The sequence below is a fragment of the Diabrotica virgifera genome, chromosome 1 (genome assembly GCF_917563875.1).
Source record: "Diabrotica virgifera virgifera chromosome 1, PGI_DIABVI_V3a".
In the NCBI taxonomy this organism is placed as follows: Eukaryota; Metazoa; Arthropoda; class Insecta; order Coleoptera; family Chrysomelidae; genus Diabrotica; species Diabrotica virgifera.
In genome coordinates, this window is record NC_065443.1 from 316,733,453 (window position 1) to 316,754,036 (window position 20,584).

The 20,584-nt window shown below is 34.0% G+C and overlaps 1 protein-coding gene across 1 annotated transcript in view; it reads left to right on the top strand.

Annotated features, from left to right (window-relative positions):
* LOC126879254 (zinc finger protein 235-like) overlaps nucleotides 1-20,584 on the top strand; it is a 47,833-nt gene that overhangs the window by 18,463 nt on the left and 8,786 nt on the right. The window lies entirely within an intron of this gene.

The window sequence follows — 20,584 nt, forward strand, 5'->3', positions numbered from 1 at the left end:
ACACACACACACACACACACACACACACACACACACACACACACACACACACACACACACACACACACACACACACACACACACACACACACACACACACACACACACACACACACACACACACACACACACACACACACACACACACACACACACACACACACACACACACACACACACACACACACACACACACACACACACACACACACACACACACACACACACACACACACACACACACACACACACACACACACACACACACACACACACACACACACACACACACACACACACACACACACACACACACACACACACACACACACACACACACACACACACACACACACACACACACACACACACACACACACACACACACACACACACACACACACACACACACACACACACACACACACACACACACACACACACACACACACACACACACACACACACACACACACACACACACACACACACACACACACACACACACACACACACACACACACACACACACACACACACACACACACACACACACACACACACACACACACACACACACACACACACACACACACACACACACACACACACACACACACACACACACACACACACACACACACACACACACACACACACACACACACACACACACACACACACACACACACACACACACACACACACACACACACACACACACACACACACACACACACACACACACACACACACACACACACACACACACACACACACACACACACACACACACACACACACACACACACACACACACACACACACACACACACACACACACACACACACACACACACACACACACACACACACACACACACACACACACACACACACACACACACACACACACACACACACACACACACACACACACACACACACACACACACACACACACACACACACACACACACACACACACACACACACACACACACACACACACACACACACACACACACACACACACACACACACACACACACACACACACACACACACACACACACACACACACACACACACACACACACACACACACACACACACACACACACACACACACACACACACACACACACACACACACACACACACACACACACACACACACACACACACACACACACACACACACACACACACACACACACACACACACACACACACACACACACACACACACACACACACACACACACACACACACACACACACACACACACACACACACACACACACACACACACACACACACACACACACACACACACACACACACACACACACACACACACACACACACACACACACACACACACACACACACACACACACACACACACACACACACACACACACACACACACACACACACACACACACACACACACACACACACACACACACACACACACACACACACACACACACACACACACACACACACACACACACACACACACACACACACACACACACACACACACACACACACACACACACACACACACACACACACACACACACACACACACACACACACACACACACACACACACACACACACACACACACACACACACACACACACACACACACACACACACACACACACACACACACACACACACACACACACACACACACACACACACACACACACACACACACACACACACACACACACACACACACACACACACACACACACACACACACACACACACACACACACACACACACACACACACACACACACACACACACACACACACACACACACACACACACACACACACACACACACACACACACACACACACACACACACACACACACACACACACACACACACACACACACACACACACACACACACACACACACACACACACACACACACACACACACACACACACACACACACACACACACACACACACACACACACACACACACACACACACACACACACACACACACACACACACACACACACACACACACACACACACACACACACACACACACACACACACACACACACACACACACACACACACACACACACACACACACACACACACACACACACACACACACACACACACACACACACACACACACACACACACACACACACACACACACACACACACACACACACACACACACACACACACACACACACACACACACACACACACACACACACACACACACACACACACACACACACACACACACACAAGGGAGATATACAGCAGTGTACAAACTACAGGGCTATAAAACTGCTTAGCCACACCATGAAAATATGGGAGAGAGTAATTGATAGACGGATACGTGAACAAACTGACATATCCGAGAATCAATTTGGCTTTATGCAGGGCAGATCAACAACAGACGCAATTTTCATTATAAGGCAGTTGATGGAAAAATACAGGAGTAAAGAAACAAACGCTCATAAATAGAAGAAGAAGAAGAAGAAGAAGAAATATGCTTTATTGTCACTGAAAATTTTTACAATTTTATGGACAAAGCTTACATACAGTCAAAAGAAAAATAATAACAACAAGAAATAACAAATAACAACTACAATTCAATAAAATTAGATACATCGTCAATATACAGTAAATAAGATATAAAACCAAAGACAAAAACAATTAATTGCAAAATTTATATACATTGCAAATTGAAAATTGAACATACTTACAACAAATAAAATACAACATTAGAAATTGACAGTTTAAGCTACTGCGTATGAAACCCAATTTTCTTAGTTATTCATTAAGAAATTCTTCTATTGAATAATATGGTCGTTCAGATAGATAGGCTTTTGTCAGTTTACGGAATTTTGGGAAAGATGTTGCAGATTTAAGTTGTAAAGGCAGATGGTTGTAAAGTTTTTTTGCGAAATATAATATAGATTTCTTTACTAACTCAGTGCATGGGATCGGTAAATAAATATCAAAGATTGAATTTCTGGTGGAGTAAAGATGATTGGGCCTTGCTGGAAAGGCATGAAGGTGTTTACGAATTAAACAAACCGTTTCTAGAATATATAAAGATGGAAGTGTTAAAATTCCGTGATTCCTAAAGTAACTTCTGCAATGTGTAGATCTTCTGAGGCCAAACAGATACCTTATTGCTCTTTTTTGCAATTTAAAAATAACATCAAATTGAGCAGCTGTACTAGAACCCCAAAAAGGAAGACCATATCGAAGATGAGACTCGAATAATGAAAAATATGTTATTTTAGAAGATGCTAAATTGAGTTCCCTTGAGACAGATCTTATTGCAAAGCAAGCTGAGGCGAGTTTCTTACTTAACGAATCGATATGAAGGGACCATTTGAGGTTGCTGTCTAAAAAAATACCAAGAAATTTTACAGAATCAACGGTACTGATCTGACTGTTATTAAGAGGCAAAGGTTGAAGAGCTCCTTTATAGGATAATGCTACTGTTTTATCTACATTAAAAGAGAGTAAATTAGAGTCAGACCAGGTCTTTATCGTCAGTAGATCCGAAGTTATAGTTTCATGAAGAGATGCTATAGTTGAGTTGCTCCAAGTGATACTGGTATCATCAGCAAAAAGAAAAATTTTCCCATCGATTTTTAAATTAGTGATGTCATTAATAAAGATAAGGAACAGAAGAGGACCCAATACTGAACCTTGTGGTACTCCACATACAATGTTTTGAGACTAGAGTCAGTATCATTTGCTCTAACTAGTTGTTTCCTATTATTCAAGTAGGATTGGAACCAATTCAAAGAAATACCTCTAATTCCATAGAAATTTAGTTTTTTAATCAAGATGTCGTGATTTACACAATCAAAAGCTTTGGCATAGTCACAGAAAACAGTGGCAGTATAAAAATTATTGTTTAGTGCTTGATAAACCTCATCTAGTACAGAAAACATGGCATCAGTGGTACATTTATTAGTTAAAAAGCCGAATTGATTTTGAGATAAAATGTTGTTATCAACGATAAAAGACATAAGTCGAGTTTTAATAAGTCTCTCAATAATTTTGGTATTCATTGATCTTGAGAAAGCATATGATAGAGTTCCTCGAGAGATTCTGTGGTGGGCACTCAATAAGAAAGGAGTCCCTGGTGCATATGTAAAGATTGTGAGGGATATGTATGAGGGAGTAACAATTAGTGTTAGGACAGGTGTGGGAGAGACTGATAAATTTCACCAAGGCTTGGTGCTTAGTCCGTATTTATTCTCATTAGTTTTGGACCAGATAACAGCGAAACTACAGGGTAACATTCCATGGTGCTTAATGTATGCTGATGATGTCGTGTTAGTAGGAAATAGTGAAAGAGACTTAGAACAAAAACTGGAACAGTGGACACAAGCTCTGGATGAAAAAGGTTTAAAACTTAGTAGGACAAAGACAGAGTATTTGGAATGTTCATTTAAAGATGGAGTTACTACAAATAAAATGATATCTTTGGATGGTGAACTGATTGTAAAAAGCAATAGTTTTAAGTACCTGGGGTCGGTATTACAGAGTAATGGAGAAATAGATGGAGAAGCATGCAGTAGAATTAGGGCTGGATGGATGAAGTGGAAGGAAGCGAGTGGTGTGTTGTGTGACAGAAAAGTTCCAATGAAGCTGAAAGGAAAATTCTATAAAACCGCCATAAGACCGGCTATGATGTGCGGAACTGAATGTTGGGCAGTGAAAAAGAAAGAGGAACAACGAATGCATCTGGTGGAGATGAGAATGCTTAGATGGATTAGTGGAGTGACAAGAAAGGATAAAATTAAAAATGAGTATATTAGGGGAAGTCTAGGTGTGGCACCAATTGATGCCAAAATGAGAGAGCATAGGTTGAGATGGTTTGGTCATGTTCAACGTCGAAACGTTAATCATCCAATATGAAGAGTAGCTGAAGTGCAGATTCCTGGAAGGAGTAGGAGAGGAAGACCAAAGAAGACGTAGGGGGAGACGATTAGGCAGGACATGTTGGTAAAGAGGATTAATATTGATATGACCCAGGATAGAATTGTGTGGAGAAATGAAATTAGGGAAGCCGACCCCGCATAGGGATAAGGCAAAGAGAATGATGATGATGATGATATCGAGCATATTATAACTAAGTAACTGATTAGTCAACATAGAGAAAGTATCACTGTCATTTTGACAAACCTGCGTCAGATTTCTGTTCTCTTATTTGCATAGGGATTACGAACACCTGATACGAATCATATTCGCCATGTTTTACCGTAGTGCCGTAGAGTGTTCGTAATCCCTATGCAGATAACAGAACAGAAATCTGACGCAGGTTTGTCAAAATGACAGTGACACTTTCTCTATGTTGAATAATCAGTTATTTATTTATTTATTTATTAACGGGCCTTGCCCACTTTTAGTACACTAGTACAATACTTCAGGGTTCACATTTGGGGCCCCTGTTATTTAACATATTCATCAATGATATACACCACTGCTTCCGACACAGTTCACCTCTGCTTTTTGCAGATGATCTAAAGTTTTATACAATTATCAACAATACAGAAGATTGTATTAATCTTCAACATGATCTTGATCGGTTGAGTGAGTGGTGTATGTTGAATGCCATGGCCCTGAATGAATCTAAGTGTCATGCTATTTCTTTTGGACGATCGAGAGACCCAATAGAATATAATTATAATATACAGAATATTCCTGTTGACTGGGTTACTGACATTCGTGATTTGGGAATTAATTTAGACTGTAAACTTTTATTTGAATCACATTATACATCTAAAATTTCCAAATCTTTACAAATGCTGGGTTTTATAAAAAGATGCACTAGAGACTTTCAGAATATTGAAGCAATTAAATTACTATATTGTTCTTTAGTTAGACCTCATCTAGAGTATTGTTCTTGTGTTTGGTCTCCATCTTACAATATTTACATAACAAAAATCGAGACAGTCCAACACAAGTTCTTAAGGTACATAGCATATAAACTGGGTATACCTTTTGAGTTAAATCAGTTAAATTATTATCAAATTGAAACCCAATTGGGTATTCTCTCATTGCGTGACCGACGAGTAATTAAGGATGCAAGGATGCTCTATGGCATAATTAATTCAACAGTTTTGTGTCCTCAGCTACTTGAGCAGGTTGGTCTCCATGTACCTCTCCGCAGAACTCGATTAAATCAAACATTCTATGTTCCTATCCATAGAACCAACTATGCATATAACAACTTTTTATCTCGAGCACTAAGATGGGTAAATACTCAACCTGATCTAGATTTCTTTGCACCGAAGTCTGAATTCATCTCTGGCCTCAGACATATGTTTGTTTGAGTAGTTGTTGGATAGTCATTATTTTTTGATATATGAATCTGATTTATGTGATTAAGTTTGTGATATTTATATTTTATTGTATTATTGTTTTATTATTACTATTTTATTGTATTTTAATTATTATTGACACATGTATTATGTATATTGGACTTATAAACTTGTAATCTTATTGGGCAGTGTCCCGTTGAAAATAAATAAATAAATAATTTACAGTTTAAAAACCTCAATATAATTAATCAAATAATAAAATCTTAATATAAAATCAATCTAAAATCAGTCGAAAAAGTGCTTAGAAAAATAAAGTTAAAGGAATTCAAGTTAAAATAATAAAACAATACAACATTGATATAATATAAAACTGACAGGTACAAATACAATACATCACAATATATCACATTGAAAAATTTATATCACAATTTGCTTTAACAGGCTCACAAATTTACTATAGCTTTCATTAAAAAAATCCAATCTATCAGCATAACAGTTAGCCATTCGTGACACTCTAGGTATATAAGAATTAAGGCCAACATTGGTTCTCCTAAATGGCTGATGAAATAAGTTAACTGATCTGGTGTTTCTTAATGGAACTGAAAACAACATTGTGGACATCAATGAAGGACAGTCAACCATGCTATTAATGAGTTTAAAAAATATTTTGAGATCTGCCTGATCCCTCCTCACTTTCAAAGTAGGCAGGGAAAATGATCTTGTAATAATGCAAAATCATATGAAAATTCATTTACACGAGGTATATTGGATTTATATGCTAGGTACCTAAGGAATTTTCTCTGCACCTGCTCAATTCTGTGAATGTGTGAAGTATAATGGGGGCTCCAAACTGAAGAACAATATTCCAATAAAGGCCTGACAAGACTACAATACAGCACTCTAATAGCATTAATACTCCTAAAGTCGTGTGTGCTTCGCTTAATGAATCCAAGCATCCTAAGTGCTCTAGAAACTATGATGTCAATGTGATTGACAAAAGAGAGTGTGGAGTCCATTGTGACCCCAAGGTCCCTAATTAATGAGACTTGGGACAATGGTGTTCCTTTAATACTATATTCAAAATTAATTTTATTAAGTTTTTTAGTAAAAGTTATGGAGTTGCACTTAGTGATGTTTAGATCCATGGCATTGATCTCACACCACTAATCCAGTCTGGCCAGATCTGATTGAAGTTTAAGACAGTCCTCTGGGGAGGATATTTTGAGGTAACATTTCAGGTCATCTGCAAAAAACAAGAATTCCCCAAATCTAAAACAGTCCGAAATATCATTGACAAATAATACAAATAATAAGGGTCACAGGTCCTTGCGGTACTCCAGAGGGGTTGGGAATATTTTTAGATATGTAATTATTTACCTTTACAGTTTGACATCTTTCAGTTAGATAACTGGCTAGCCCTTCCAATATTGTTCCCTGAATACCAACAGTTTCTAGTTTGTTGAGCAAGATTTTGTGGTTTACCCTGTCGAATGCCTTGGAAAAGTCTGTGTAGATCGCGTGAACCTCCTCGCCCCTATCCAAGACGTCCGACAGATAGTTAGCAAAAGTAATTAAATTTAATTCTGCAGATTTTTTGCTAAGAAACTCAAACTACTCTTCTATTACTGACAAACTTAATTTTGATCTCAAATAAGCTGCTACTATTTTCTCTAATAATTTTGGAATAGAATTAAGACTGCATACTGGTCTATAGTTGGATATATCAGCTCTGTTACCAGACTTATAGATAGGCGTAAGATAACTCACTTTCCAGAAATCTGGAAAGATACCTGAAGCAAGAGATTTATTGAACATGGAGTGGACGTGAAAGAACAAAACTACAAGATTTCAAAACTGAAGGAGGGATGCCATCTGGACCTGGTCCCTTCGTTATGTCAATATTAGCCATCTCCTCGTAAATGGTTGATATAGGAATGTTATAATCAGAGATACAAATATGATTAAATGAGGGTTAACTTTGCGGATTTATATTTTTGTCAGTGTAAATGACTGAAAATATTCTGCAAAAAGATCAGGCAGATCAGGTCCCAACTGACATTCTTTATCTTTAAAGAACAACAAAGGTGGTAATTCATTTCCACTTCGCTTGCTCTTAACAAAGTTCCAGAACTGTTTTATATTTCTTTGATCTGTTAAAGAAAATTCAGATTTTTCAACAAACTGTAGGTAGCACAATTGAGATAAGTTTTTACACTCAGCTCGAAGTATGCTATAATCAACATAATCACACCTCTTAAGCCTGAATTTTTAAATCTTTTGTGAGCCTGTTTTTTCTGAATTGTCAGCTGCTTCAACTCTGGCGTAAACCATAATGGAAATTTTCTTTTAGATACTTTTTTTTGACCTTAACAGTCATTTAAGAGAGTTAAATCAGCTGATTTAAAATCATAATAAAATATATCTGTAGGTACTATCCGTGAATAAGTGGATAAGTCAAATCTTAAGTTTTTTATTCTTCAAAACTAATAAAATGTTTAAAATGGCCATACCGGAAAGTTTGCATTTTTGAGTTATCGACTTATTCACAGATGTTACAGATATCATTCTGAGGACTGCTTTCATTTGTGTGATTCGTATTGCTCTTAATCTGAATGTTCAATGGAGGATGATATCTATCAGCTAGTACCAATGGGTCGTCGCTCAATGTAACAGAAGTATTTTTATTAGTGGATAGTATCAGATCTAGGATTCTATCAGTGTTGTTGGGGACTTCATTCACCTGATATAAGTTGTGAAATGCACAAGAGTCTGCTAATAGGGTGACCACATCACTTGTATGATTCCGTTCACTAACCTCCGCTACCGGTACTGAAGAGAAATCTTCGGCTGACCAAATGCAATACGGCATATTAAAAACACCACAAAGCCATACATATTCTTCATGATTTTCCATAATACAATGTACCGCGGTAAAGAAGTTCTGGTACTTGTTTAATGGAGAACGTGGTGGAATATAGACAGCAGCAATTATGATCGTGTCCAAACCTGTTCCTATTTTAACAAATAATTGCTCAATACTGTCTGGGGAGTCTAACATGGAACTTGTAAGATTCTTTAATACTGCTATCAGCACACCACCCCCTCTTAACAAATTACTTGTATTTTGGCTTCGATCACATCTGTAAATGTTATAATCAAATATCCCCAACTCACTGTCACTAATATCGTTGGTTAACCATGTCTCAGTTAATATAATAATAGAGTAACAGTTTGCAGTAACACTTGATTGATGAGCATTTAGTTTAGTTCTAAGACCACGCACATTTTGGTAAAAAGCATCAATATTTTCTTTCGGGTGACACTTAGATTTATTTGTACCAATGAAAGGCCCTACTTCCGAGTTTTTTGCTTGCACTATACATGGAACTCGATTCTGATATCTAATGACTACATTCTCTCCATTATCTTTGCGTGTCTTTAATTCCGCTTGCACATATGCCCGCAAATGCTTCGTTTCCGAGATACGGGATACTGAATTTTTTCTTACAAACTGATGATCTATTTGTTGCTGTAAAACCGGTTGAGATATGCAAATGAAATTTGGTAGGTTTTAAGAGGTACCTAGTTATTGCGCATTTTTGACATACAAATAAGAATTTTATATTCACCATTGGCGTGCATACGGGTATAAACATTTTAGATACATCCCGTATGCACGCCAATGGTGAATATAAAATTCTTATTTGTATGTCAAAAAATGCGCAATAACTACCTCTTAAAACCTACTAAATTTCATTTGTATATCTCAACCAGTTTTACAGCAACAAATAAATCATCAGTTTGTAAGAAAAAATTTAAGATCCCGTATCTCGTAAATGAAGCATTTGCGGGCATATCTTTTTAAAGCAAACGGTCATTATTTTTTCATGCAGAATTACCCCTTAAAGTTTGTCGTCGCATCTATTTAGAAACACCCTGTATTGATGAAGAACATGGCTAGTTGTTAAAGTACCTAACTTTTTTATTATCCAACATAAGCAAATTAATTAAAAAAGAAAATGTTAAGAAAGCCTAAGGCTACAATTGAATTTTAATTTCAATATTTTAGCTATGCTATAATATTCCAGAGTGGTCCAAATTTTAAGGAAAAACACAGTATGATTGTTCCACCCGGCATAAAATCACATTTACCTGTTTACCAACAATATTGTTATATTGATAATCTTAACTAATAAGGCTATAACATACTAAAAAAATCACTCAAATCGGACAACAGATTTAGGAAATTCGAGACCTCAAACGTGTATAATTCATCGAATGACCTGAGTGCTAGCGAGTGTATTAACCATCGATTAAAATCTAATTACTTCTTTGCTTTGTAAATATTACACGATTAAATTACCAACCGAAGTTGCACTAGTAATCCGCTAGTTGGCGATACCAGCGCAGCTCACAGCATATAATCAATGTTTGTATCACCTGACAATTATTTTAAAATACCTGTCATTTTGTTTTTTTACATTAGTCCAGAGAAATAAGATTTTCTCGTGACACATCCCCCTCCAGGCCGAAACCAAATTTTTTGAGTAGTATAGACATCTATATTATTAACCTATATGTTTCCTGCAGCCGATTTTGATGATATACATAGTTATAAACAAATGTAGACCAAAAAACGGTAAATTTTCGCCTTTTTCGTCTATTACTAAAAAGTGAAGCATTTTAAACAAATTTGAGTGTAAGAAACTCATAAATCGTATAAAAAACTTCAATATGGCGTTCGCTGCATATGTCTATCCTTATTTGTTGCTTAGAAAATTTCAAAATAAGTCATAAATTTTGAGATTTTATAAATGTTCATAACTTATGTAAAAATTAAGTTAGAACTTTCTTATTCCACGAAATGCTGAGACTTCTGGTGCTTAAATTATATTCCAAATTTCAAAGCAATTGGTCAAATTGTTTAAAAGTTATTTAATTTGTTTATCCCAAATTAATTTTTTTTGCAACACTATAAGTCAGAAAACGATAAGGTTACAGTAATACTTCGGACGGTTTGTGAAAGAAGAAGATTTATGCTATTAACTTAATTTAAAAAAAAAAATGACAAAAAATAATTATAAATAGTGTAAAATTATTTTGCAAAAACATGTCGATTTTTTGCTTATAAACAATTAGAATAACTTTTTAATCGTTACCCGTAGAAAAATTATTTTTCCATATTTAGAAAGACTAAATTTTTATACACATTTAGAAAGAAAAACAATTGTCCTACGACAATTAGGGACAAAGTTAGCCCCCTTCTTTTTTTAATTCACAGCAGCTTTGTTTATATCAATTAAGAAATAAAATTAGCCGCATTTGAAAGAACATTCTTCAAAGTTTTAACGTACCAAGTATACAAAAGATTTCCTTTCAAGGAAATCGTCCACAAAGCTTAAAAATGTGGCCCTTAAAATCGGCTGGCGTTGAAACTTGGGATAGCGATGAGAGGGGGGAAGGAGCTGTTAACTGTATCTCTGGTTCTCGATTATTTATTTCGTTGTTTCTTTTTTTAATTTGTATGTACTTTTTACGTACATTACGAATATGCGTTATTTAAATAAACTAATTGTTATATACCCCATCAAATTTGTTTAAACAATGTTTTTTTCAATTTTTACTTTATCGTACTATATACGTAGTATAATATAATAGATAAAGTTATAGGATCGTGCAAAAAAAAATTTTTCAGATTTCACTTTTTTTCGACGTTTTGAGTCCCCCTGAGTCTAAAAAGCAAAAACGCTGGACGGAAGGGCCGCCCGAGAACTTTATCGTACCGATCTATTATCGTTATCGTACTAGATACTGCCATTCTATAAAAATAACAAAGTTACTCGTTATTTTGATATTTTAGAAACACCTTGTATACTTGAAAATATTTTATGGTTCTACGCATCATTAATTCCCGCATTTGAGAAAATGTTCGGGGACACACTATAGATTATTGCATAAATCAATAGAATATTAGTCATACTTTCATTTCAAATTAGTCCATTTTTCTGAGAAATTAATAGTTTACAATATTTGCATTTTACTGCATGGATTGTAATGAAATTTTGGGAGTAGCACAAAGCCCAATCACCTAATTCAAAGTCTATCCTATATACTATGGCGCTTTTATCGTGGGGGCGGTTCTCACCACTTCTCGGGGATAGAACATTTTTATTTGCGAATTGCATGGAGCAAAAGGAAGAATTTTAAGAAAATTTAAAAATGCGCCCTATAATTTGATCTTATTTTTTTCACCCGTCCAACTTTTTGAAAGTAGAAATAACACTATATTAAGAGGTATTGCAAAAGAAAAACAATGCATTTAAATTCTGGTGAATGAGGGGTTAAATGTATGTACTTCTCATTTTTCCTTAAAGTACATTAGTCATATATTTTTTTGCACCATATCTCGCTTAGTTTGAATGTAACCGACATTTAACAGTGCTCGTTTTAAAGGCCTTTTCAAACACTACAAAAGCATGAGCATTTTGAGCATGCACCAAAAACCAAACTCTTTTTACCTACCATATCTCTTTTTGTATTATATATAGAAAATTTACGAAGGAACGAATCTCTTTGTTATTTATAATTAAAAAAAAAATTATATAGTGTTTTTAGTTTGATGCATAGTTTTTAAGGCATTCACAAAAAACCGTCCTAAAACGTGTCATTTTTAAATGAAAATGGCCAATTTTCAACTGCGCATAACTCAAAAAGTATTGAGTTCTCAAAAAAAAGTATAGATCAGTTTTTGCTTAAAAATAGGTTCTCTAGCCACTTCCATGCTTATTTTGACCAATAAATTTTCCACCCCCTTGAAGGGGTGGGAATTGCCCCAAGATAAAAGCGCCATAGTATATAGGGTAGATTTTGTTTCTTGAGCTATTCCCTACTTACTGTGAAAATATCAAGTACATCGATGTAGTAGGATGGAATTCGGAGCCAAATACCCTCATTGACTGCCCTATAATAATGCTCTGCTATGATCGCGTGAGAGGACACACACAAGATTCTAGCAAAATTTCAATTTTCTGTAACTTTTCGAGTTTTTGAGTTACAGCAACGAGTTTTATGTCATTGGAAAGATAATTTTACATTCTTTCAAAATATGTAAAAATATACAGGGCGTATGTAAAAAATTAAGATTTATTTTTCATTTCCGGTTAAACCGGAAGCCATATTGTGGGTAAAATTTATTGTGCTAATAGATAATAAAGTACTATATATGCCAAATTTCAAATTTTAGTTTCTATTACAGAGGTAGTTACGGGCACTCGAATATTTTTTTATAAAAAATTCATAACTCCCCTCCTATGAGGAGTTAAGAAACCTGACTAATGTTATTCAATTTACCGATAGGATATCAAAAATATATCAAAAAATAAACAAATTCCTTGGAGTCATTTTTGAGAAAATTTAGTTCAAATTTATGTCAAATTTTGACCCCTTAAATATAGGCAACCCATAACTTTTTCTGAAAAACGATAATATTCTTGTTATAGCCCCATCTTTAGGCTATATAAATGTTTTTTCAAATTAAATTTATCTTAAACAAATTTTTAGATTGGTAGGGAAATGTGTCGGGTGGGCGGTCGGCCATGCTGGCCGCCATTTTGGATTTGGAAATGTCAAATTCCGTATTGCTATTTATCTATCGATGAGCTAACTTTAAGTTAAATTTCATTCGTTTCGGTCAAAATTTGCAAAAATGGGCCCTAAATAACCCCCCTATTTCGGCCCCCCTTTGAGAGGTTTTTTTCAAAAGCTTAGTTTCTCGACAAAATTCTCTTAAACTTACTCATACCGAATTTCATCGAAATCGGTCCAGTAGTTTTTGCTGGGCGGTGGCGACATACGTACGTACATACGTACGTACATACTTCCGACATGTTTTTTTTATTTGCTTTTTAGACTCAGGGGGACTCAAAACGTCGAAAAAAAGTGAAATCTGAAAAAAATTTTTTTGCACGATCCTATAACTTTATCTATTATACTCATACTGCGTATGTAGTACGATAAAGTAATAAAAAAAACATGTCGGAAGTATGTACGTACGTACGTATGTCGCCACCGCCCAGCAAAAACTACTGGACCGATTTTGATGAAATTCGGTATGAGTAAGTTTAAGAGAATTTTGTCGAGAAACTAAGCTTTTAAAAAAAACCTCTCAAAGGGGGGCCGAAATAGGGGGGTTATTTAGGGCCCATTTTTGCAAATTTTGACCGAAATGAATGAAATTCAACTCAAAGTAAGCTCATCGATAGGTAAATAAAAATACGGAATTTGACATTTCCAAATTCAAAATGGCGGCCAACATGGCCGACCGCCCACCCGACACATTTCCCTATCTATCTAAAAACTTGTTTAAGATAAGTTTAATTTGAAAAAGTAGTTATATAGCCTAAAGATGGTGCTATAAGAAGGATGTTATCGTTTTTCAGAAAAAGTTACAGGTTGCCTATATTTAAGGGGTCAAATTTTGACATAAATTTGAACTAGATTTTCTCAAAAATGGCTCCCAGGAATTTTTTTATTTTTTGATATATTTTTGATATCCTATCAGTAAATTGAATGACATTAGTCATATATCTTAACTCCCCATAGGAGGGGAGTTATGAATTTTTTATAAAAAAATATTCGAGTGCCCGTAACTTCCTTCTTAATAGAAACTAAAATTTGAAATTTTGCACACATATATGGTACTTTATTATCTATTATCACAATAAATTTTACCAAAAATACGGCTTCCGGTTGAACCGGAAATGAATAAAAAATCTTAATTTTTTTACATACCCCCTGTATATTTTAACATATTTTGAAAGAATGCAAAATTACCTTTTCAATGACATAAAATTCATTGCTGTAGCTCAAAAACTCGAAAAGTTACGGTAAATAGAAATTTTGCTATAATCTTATGTGTCCTCTCTCACGCGTTCATAGCAGAGCATTATTGTAGGGCAGTCAATAAGGGGATTTGGCTCCGAATTCCATCCTACTACATTGATGTACTTGATATTTTCACAGTAAGTAGGGAATATCTCAAGAAACAAAATCTACCCTATATACTATGGCGCTTTTATCTTGGGCGGTTCCCACTTCTTCAAGGGGGTGGAAAATTTGTTGGTCAAAATAAGCACGGAAGTGGCTAAAGAACCTATTTCTAAGCAAAAACTGGTCTATACTTTTTTTTTGAGAACTCAATACTTTTTGAGTTATGCGTAGTTGAAAATTGGCCATTTTCATTGAAAAATGACACCTTTTCGGACGGATTTTTTGTGAATACCTTAAAAACTATGCATCGAACTAAAAACACTATATAAAACATTTTTTAGATTATAAATAATAAAGAGATTCGTTCCTTCGTAAATGTTCTATTTATAATACAAAAAGAGATATGGTAGGTGAAAATAGTTTGTTTTTTGGTGCATGCTCAAATTGGTGTATTCAACTTGAAATAACAGAGGAACGGTAGGTTTTAGGTGTATAATGCTACCAACACCTTTTGTAGTGTTTGAAAAGGCCTTTAAAACGAGCACCGTTAAATGTCGGTTACTTACAAACTAAGCGAGATATGGTGCAAAAAAATATATGACTAATGTACTTTAAGGAAAAATGAAAAGTATATACATTTAACTCCCCATCTACCATAATTTAAATGCATTTTTTTCCTTCTACAATACCTTTTAATATATATAGTGTTATTTCTACTTTCAAAAAGTTGAACGGGTTTAAAATGAATGGTTTTTGTAAAAAATGTAATCAAATTATAGAATCAATTTTTAAATTTTCTTAAAAATCTTCCTTTTTCTCCAGGTAATTCGAAAATAAAAATATTTCACCCCTGAGAAGTGGTGGGAACTTCCCCCATGATAAAATCGCCATAGTATATAGGATAGACTTTGAATTAGGAGATTGGGCTACTCCCAAAATTTCATTAAAATCCATGCAGTAGGATAGAATTTGGAGATAATATCTTGTTGCAAATATTGTAAACTATTAATTTCTCAGAAAAATGAACTAATTTGAAATGAAAGTATGACTATAATATTCTATTGATTTATGCAATAATCTACACATCTATAGTGTGTCCCCGAAATATGGCATCGAACATTTTCTCAAATGCAGGAATTAATGATGCGTAGAACCATAAAATACTTTTAAGTACAGTAGGTGTTTCTAAAATATCAAAATAACGAGTAACTTTGTTATTTTTATAGAATTCCAGTATCTAGTACCATAACGATAATAGATCGGTACGATAAAGTTCTCGGGCGGCCCTTCCGTCCAGCGTTTTTAAATAATATTTGATGTAACTTTTATTGTAAAACGTACATATTAGTTATACAGGGCGTAACAAAAATACAGGCCATAAATTAAATCACATATTCTGGGACCAAAAATAGATCGATTGGACCTAACTTAACTTAATACAAATGTTCACATAAAAAAAGTTATAGCCCTTTGAAGTTACAAAATGAAAATCAATTTTTTCCAATATATCGAAAACTATTAGAGATTTTTTATTGAAAATGGACATGTATCATTCTTATGACAGGAACATCTTAAAGAAAAATTATAGTGAAATTTTTGCATCCCATAAAAATTTTATGGGGGTTTTGTTCCCTTAAACCCCCCAAACTTTTGTATATAACCCAATTAAATTATTATTGTGGTACCATTAGTTAAACTCACTGTTTTTAAAACTTTTTTGCCTCTTAGTATTTTTTCGATAAGGCAGTTTTTATCGAGTTGCGGTTTCCTTTTTAATATGTTTACATAAAAATTTTATGGGGGTTTGTTCCTTTAGACCCCCCAAATGTTTGTGTACGTTCCAATTAAACTATTACTGCGGTACCATTAGTTAAACACAATGTTTCTGAAACTTTTTTGTCTCTTAGTATTTCTTCGATAAGGCACCTTTTATCAAGATGTGGCTTCTTTTTTAATATGGTTCAAAATATGCCTAAAAATGTAAATTATAAATAATAATTTTCATACGATTACCAAGTCTTCATAATCGTACTTAACCATATTATACAAATATGTGGTGGATTTGACTAATATTTAAAATATCTCAATAAAAATTGACTTTTCGAAAAAGTACTAGGAGGCAAAAAAGTTTTAAAAACATTGTGTTTAACTAATAGTACCACAATAATAATTTAATTGGAACGAACACAAAAGTTTGGGGGGTTTTAAAGGAACAAAACCTCCATAAAATTTTTAAGGGGTGTCAAAATTTTACTATAATTTTTTTGAAAGATGCTCCTGCCATAAAAATACCACATGTTTATTTTCAATAAAAAATCTCTTCTATATAATGGACAAAATCGATTTTCATTTTGTAACTTCAAAGGGCTGTAACTTTTTTATGTGCATATTTATACTAAGGTAAGTTAGGTTCAATCGAACTATTTTTGGTCCCAGAATATGCGATTAAATTTATGACCTGTATTTTTGTTACACCCTGTAATTATTATATTACTAATCCTATTCAATTATTCCTAAATCTAAAATTGGCTTATAATATTAAATTGAAAATAAAAAATCTCAAATAAACTAGGTTTTATTTCTTGATAAACATGGTACTAGATAAACGAAAAATGAAATGTAACAAAATTAGAGGGAGGATAAAAAGAACAAAATTATTTTCAGAAATTTTCTACAATATTGTAATAATTGTATCTTACAAACATTAAAAGTTATAATTTTAAGATTGCAAAAAAAAACAAAAATTAAGATATTTCATACATTTTGGTATGAGCAAGACTATTAAAATAAAATTAAAGGAGGTTTATCTAGGAATACTTGTATTTTTATGAAAAACGTAACAATTATCAGTTACCCATTTATTATAAGTTTTTGTAAAGTAAAGTGCATATGATCCACTCCTATGATTGCCAACAAAGTCATTCTAGAAATATCGTAAAAGAATTTCCAAAAATTGTTTACACAATTTACATAGTTAATTAAATAACCACTTTATTAACAAAAAACATATCCGTAACGTACGCAAAGAGTACATACATATTAAAAAAAAGAAATTCCAAAATAGATAATAGAGAAAGATTGAGGTTTTGATAATCGAAGTCCATAAACTATTTATATCTCTGTACTAACAAGTACTCGGCGCAACCAGTTTTGCAAGAGCAGATAGTTTATTTTAATAAAATATCTGATATAAAGATCTGTTTATCGGATCGGCACTAACGGTTCTTAGCTTAATTTCCAACACCAATCAATTACGTTTATCTTTTGTTTGGTGGTTCTGTAACTTCAGTTTTTCATTCATCTAATAGCAGGTTTAAACCTAGTTTATTTGAGATTTTCTGATTTCCATAGACCAATACTATTTTTAGAAATAATTGAATGGGATAATTTGTTTTTTCATACTTTAAATTATTACTAAGTTTAATAAAAAACTATGCATTATTATATTATTCATAAATATGTATGTTTTGTGATTAAAATTACTTTAAAAATTATTAAAAAAAATTGAAAAAAAAATTGTTTAAACAAATTTGATGGTGTATATAACAATTAATTTATTTAAATAATGCATACTCGTACTGTACGCAAAAAGTACATACAAATTAAAAAAAGTAACGTCGAAATTCATAGGCTAGTAGGTCTGGATCCCGCGTATGAAAAAAAAGTTGATTAATAGCAAGCTGAAAATTTTTTAATAGCTTAAGGGTGTCTAGTCGAATAAACTTTGATATGTGTGAACACTGGAACAGGGGTAGTTTTAATTGTGGAACAGGTTAAAAATTTGGAACGGTCACAGCACGAAAACGGCACATTTATTTTGTCCGACAGAACAGACTTAAACTCTTTGAACAGAGATTAAACTCTCATGCAAAAATCAGACTGCTATTTATCACCAAATGGGCGTTTTAATGAGTGGAACATGTAGAATATGTCAAATGACAGGTAATAAATAGCGGTCTGATTTTTTCATGAGAGTTTAATCTCTGTTCGGAGAGTTTAAGTCTGTTCTGTCGGACAAAATAAATGTGCCGTTTTAGTGCTGTGACCGTTCCAAATTTTTAACCTGTTCCACAATTAAAACTACCCCTGTTTCAGTGTTCCCATATATCAAAGTTTATTCGACTAGACACCCTTAAGCTATTAACAAATTTTCAGCTTGCTATTAATCAACTTTTTTTTCATACGCGGGATCCAGACCTATAGACCAAGAGATACAGCTAACAGTTCCTTCCCCCTTCTCATCGATCTCCCAAGTTTCGAGGCCGGCCGATTTTAAGGGTCACATTTTGAAGCTTTGTGGTTTGAAAGTATATATTTTTTATATTTGGTACATTAAAACTCTGAAGTATGTTCTTTCCAATGTGACTGATTTGATTTCGTAATTGTTATAAAGAAAGCTGCTGTGAATTAAAAAAAAGGGGGGCGGCAACTTCGTCCCTAACTATCCTAGGACAATTTTTTCTTTTTTTAAATTTGTATAAAAATTCAATCTTTCTAAATGTGAAAAAATAATTTTTCTGCGGGCAATGGTTAAAAAGTTATTCTAATTGTTTATAAGCAAAAAATCGACATGTTCTTGCAAAATAATTTTACGATACTTAAAATTATTTTTTGTCATTTTTTTTAGATTATGTTATTAGTATTAATCTTCTTCTTTCATAAACTATCCAAAGTATTACTTTAACTTCATCATTTTCTGACTTATACTGTTGCAAAAAAAAATTAATTTGGGATAAACAAATTAAATAACTTTTAAACTATTTGACCAATTGTTATAAAATTTAGTGTATAATTTTAGAACCAGAAGTCCCAGCATTCCGTGTAATAAGAAGATTTTAAGTTCATTTTTACATAAGTTATGAATATTTATAAAAACTCAAAATTTATGAATTATTTTGCAATTTTCTAAGCAACCAATAAGGATAGACATATTCAGCTGACGCCATTTTGAAGTTTTTTATATGGTTTATGAGTTTCTTACTTCCAAATTTGTTTAAAATGCTTAGCCTTTTGTCAATAGACGAAAAAAGCGAAAATTTACCGTTTTTTGATCTTCATTTGTTTATAACTATGTATATCATCAAAATCGGCTGCAGGAAACATATAGGTTATTATTATAGATGTCCACACTACTCAAAAAATTTGGTTTCGGCCTGGAGGGGGTTGTGTCACCAACAGGCTATTTTTTTCCTTATTTCTCTGAACTACATTGTTTATAACATTGAT